General features: G+C 42.4%; 1 pseudogene; it reads right to left on the bottom strand.

The window, feature by feature from the left end:
• Nucleotides 1–346: 346 nt before the first annotated feature.
• On the bottom strand, nt 347–714 carry LOC134732330 (putative uncharacterized protein C5orf17; annotated as a pseudogene).
• Between the last annotated feature and the right edge of the window lie 4,082 nt (nt 715–4,796).

The following is a 4,796-nucleotide window of genomic DNA, read 5'->3' as shown; positions in this document are numbered from 1 at the left end:
GTGGGCTCGTGGTCTCGCTGGCTTCAGGAGTGAAGCTGCAGACCTTCGTGGTGAGTGTTACATCTCATAAAAGCAGTGTGGACCCAAAGAGTGAGCAGTAGCAAGTTTTATCGCAGAGCAAAAGAACAAGGCTTCCACAACACCCAAGCGGGTTGCCGCTGCTGGCTCGGGCAGCCTGCTTTTATTCTCTTATCTGGCCCCACCCACGTCCTGTTGATTGGTAGAGCCGTGTGGTCTGTTCTAACAGGGCGCTGATTGGTGCGTTTACCATCCCTGAGCTAGACATAAAAGTTCTCCACGTCCTCGTCAGATCAGTTAGATAGAAAATATCGACACGAAGGTTCTCCAAGGCCCCACCAGAGCAGCCAGACACAGAGTGTCGATTGGTGCATCCACAAACCTCGAGCTAGACACAGGGTGCTGATTGGTGTGTTTACAATCCCTGAGCTAGACATAAAGGTTCTCCACATCTCCACCAGACTCAGGAACCCAGCTGGCTTCACCCAGTGGATCCCGCACCGGGGCTGCAGGTGGAGCTGCCTGCCAGTCCTGCCCCATGCACTCGCACTCCGCAGCCCTTGGGTGGTTGATGGGATTGGGCGCTGTGGAGCAGGGGGTGGCGCTCGTCGGGGAGGCTCAGGCCACACAGGAGCCCATGGAGGGGGTGGGAGGCTCAGGCATGGCGGGCTGCAGGTCCCGAGCCCTGCCCCGTGGGAAGGCAGCTAAGGCCCAGTAAGAAATCGAGCGCAGTGCCGGTGGGCTGGCACTGCTGGGGGATCCAGTACACCCTCCACAGCTGCTGGCCCGGGTGCTAAGCCCCTCATTGCCCGGGCCAGCAGGGCCGGCCGGCTGCTCTGAGCGAGGGGCCCGCCAAGCCCATGCCCACCTGGAAATCCAGGCCCCCGCAAGCGCAGCGCGCAGTCCCGGTTCCCGCTCGCGCCTCTCCCTCCACACCTCCCTGCAAGCTGAGGGAGCCAGCTCCCACCTTGGCCAGCCCAGAAAGGGGCTCCCACAGTGCAGCGGTGGGCAGAAGGGCTCCTCAAGTGCCACCAAAGTGGGAACCCAGGCAGAGGAGGTGCCGAGAGCCATCGTGGGCTGTGAGGACTGCCAGCACGCTGTCACCTCTCAGTGGCATGCGCCTGTAGTCCCAGCTACTCGGGGAGGCTGAGGTGGGAGAATCACTTGAACCTGGGAGGTGGAGGTTGCAGTGAGCTGAGATCATACCACTGCACTCCAGAATTGGCAACAGAGAAAGACTCCGTCTAAAAAAAAAAAAAAATCAGTGATAGGTGAAGAAGAATCTCAAATATGAACACAGATAGCCAAGATTAGCCTAATATTTGTGGAAAAGCAACACTGAGGAAAGGCATCAAAATCATCAAACTGAAAAAGAAAACCTTAAAAAGGAAATAACCTGAAAAGAAAAGAAAAAAATAAAGTATAAGTGATATCCTTAGAGAAAATTAAAAGGTTTCCATATCCTGACATCAAGATGGTAAGAGTATGTTCATACATATCCATTATCCCATAATGTAGGCGGGTTAAAATTCCTCCATTAAAAGACAAAGACTCTAATTGGCTTAAAGAAAAAAAGTCTTGATACCATATACTAGCAGCATAGTGTTTAACAGTATAGGTTCTAGATTTGAATCCTAGTTCCAATACCTATTAAAACCCATTTATGCCTAGTGTTCCATTATTGGAACGCTAAACATGTGGGAGTTATTTATATCCTACTGCTCAAGGTTGTTTTTTGACTGCAAAAATTCAAAAAAATTGCAACCTCAGGCATAAATGGGTTAATGACTGATGAAATAAAGACTTACATAATTGGGCTGAAAAGAAGGCTGGATTCAGTAAAAGTGTAAGACTGACCCAAGAAATTCTCCCTAAATATAGCACTCAAATATAAAGTAATGACAATTATGAGATAGAAAGTAAATGACATGGAAGACAGGTAATTGGACATTTTTCCTATAAGCTTTCTAAAGATAACAGAGAAAAAAGAGGGGAAGAATTATTCAAATAAATAATTGCACATTTTTCAGAACTGATGGAAAATATAAATTTTCAGATTTAAGAGTCTACTATGTGTTGAGCAAGAAAAAAAGAAAAATAATCCAAAAGTGTCATCTTAAATTTTTAAAGCTCCAAGGCTAAAGAGAAATTCTTAAAAATTCCAAAAGACAACCCCCCCCCCCCCCCGCCCACCAACAACCAGGTTATCTAGAAAGAAAAGATAATCAGATCAGCATGGAAACAGTAGATCAGCATAAGGGAGAAAAAAGGAAAAATTAACTTCAAAATTCTGAGTGGAAGTTACTTTGAACTTCAAATTTTATATCCAGCCAAAGTAACATTCAAGTGGGAGGTCAAAATAAAGATATCTTTATGAAACGGCCTGGTTTTACTGTTCAGTTTGAACTTTTAGTGAACCCACTCAGTTAGGGTAACTGAGTAATCACCCTTGGTAATTAGTACACATTTAAATTTGGCACATATTGTTCATATGTATAAAAATCTAGTTAACCTGATAAATCAAACATAATAGGAGTATATCACTTTCTTTTATAGCTCTGTCCTGACATCTTTCAGAGTAATGTAAAAGCACAAAAAGTAAACCTTTACTATAAACAACTTCCTGTGGTAGGTAGCACATATATTATTTTAATGCCCTGAAATTTAGAAAGGTCTCTTTAGCCAGCAGTAAGACAAAAAGCTTCTTTCATTTTCTGTTTTCCAGGTCATTGGCATTCAAATGTTAATGCTTCTGTAAAAACAGAAACTAAAATCTTCTCTTCCTTCCTTACTCCCATTTTCCTATTTCTTTATAACTTTTGGTGAACCACATTGCCTGTGTCTGAGGCATGCTAGTCTGGTTTTATAAAGAGATATTTTAAGTGGCAGAGTCAGTTAGAAGTTTTGCAACATACAATGCTTTTTTTTTTTTTGAGACGGAGTCTCACTCTGTCGCCCAGGCTGGAGTGCAGTAGCACGATCTAGGCTCACTGCAAGCTCCGCCTCCCGGGTTCACACCATTCTCCTGCCTCAGCCTCCCCAGTAGCTGGGACTACAGGCTGCTGCCACCACGCCTGGCTAATTTTTTGTATTTTTAGTAGGGATGGGGATTCATCGTGTTAGCCAGGATGATCTCAAATCTCCTGACCCCATGATCCGCCTGCCTCGGCCTCCCAAAGTGCTGGGATTACAGGTGTGAGCCACCGCACCCAGCCTACAGTGCTTTTCTTATGTCACGTTGTTAAACTCAGCTGCAAATAAAGTGTTTTAATGTAAAAAAAAATGATATTTTTGGACATTAAAGATTTTTAAAGTTTACATCCCACAGGGCTTTTACAAGATGATATACAGAATGTATTTCAGAAAAAGAAAACAAATTATCATAGAAATTAGAAGATAAGGGATGCAAGAGAAAAGAGTGAACAAGAAGGCCAGAAAAACAAAAGTTTAAATAATTGTCGGTGGATAATGGAATATAATTTTCTTAATACTCTGGAGTTAAATTCCGACTATTTTCAACATGGGGGTGGTAAATTTGGGGTAAATCTGACTTGTCTTTTTCAAGATACAGATACTGATTTACTCTGTTTTAAAAATATGTAAGTTTAAATCTGTTGAATAATAATTATATTGTTACTAATTTGAGGGTAATTGCTAGAAAATTAGAAACAGAATAAATAATGATATGATTTAGATTTGTGTCTCTGTCAAAATTTCATGTCGAGTTGTAATCCCCAGTGTTGGATGAGGGGCCTGGTGAGAGGTGACTGGATCATGGGGGCTGATTTCTCCCTTGCTGTTCTCATGATAGTGAGTGAGTTCTCACAAGATCTGGTTGGTTGTTTTTTGTTTGTTTGTTTGTTTGTTTGTTTTTTAAAAGTGTGTAGCACCTTCCCGTCTGTGCTCTCTTTTCCTCCTTCTCCAGCCATGTAAGATATCCCTGCTTCCCCTTCACCTTCTACCACGATTCTAAGTTTCCTGAGGCCTCCTCAGCCATGCTTCCTGTATAGCCTGCAGAACTCTGAGTCAATGAAACCTCTTTTCTTTATAAATTACTCAGTCTCAGGTAGTTCTTTATAGCAATGCAAGAACAGACTAATACAAATACCTGCCAAATTAAAGAAGGAAAGAAAGAAAATGGAATAAAGGAAATGTCATCAATTCAACGAGGATAGAAAAAGAAAAATAACTATAACAAAAAAGAATGGTAACTGGAAGACACAAAATGACATATTAAGTTTCTTACAGTACCAAAAATTCAAAAATATCGATAAGCAGCTAGGATGGTAAAAATTTATTTCCAGCTCACATCACTCGATGGTCATGAGTTGACTACGTCTCTGCCTCAGGATGTGGGTCTGTTCCATGTATTTTCTCATTCTAGGACTTGTAATGATAGAACACCCTTATCGGAGGCATACTTATTTTCTTTCTTTTTTTTTGAGACGGAGTTTCCCTCTGTCACCCAGACTGGAGTGCAGTGGTGCAATCTCCGCTCACTGCAAGCTCTGCCTCCCGGATTCACGCCATTCTCTTGGAGCCGAGATTGCACCACTGCACTCCAGCCTGGGTGACAGAGCGAGACTCCGTCTCAAAAATATATATATATATATATAAAATATAAATAATAATAATAAATAATAAATTAATAAATAAGTACCTGTACTCTACTATATGGACAATACCATACAAGGATTGCATGAAAAGTGCCTGGCGAATAGTGCTTAATGTTGGCTATTACTGTTACTATAAAGAGATACCTGAAAAAAAATGACAGG

The sequence above is a fragment of the Symphalangus syndactylus genome, chromosome 14 (assembly GCF_028878055.3).
Source record: "Symphalangus syndactylus isolate Jambi chromosome 14, NHGRI_mSymSyn1-v2.1_pri, whole genome shotgun sequence".
NCBI lineage: Eukaryota > Metazoa > Chordata > Mammalia > Primates > Hylobatidae > Symphalangus > Symphalangus syndactylus.
The sequence above is the reverse complement of the archived record's forward strand: the minus strand, read 5'-3'. Positions and strand labels throughout refer to the sequence as shown.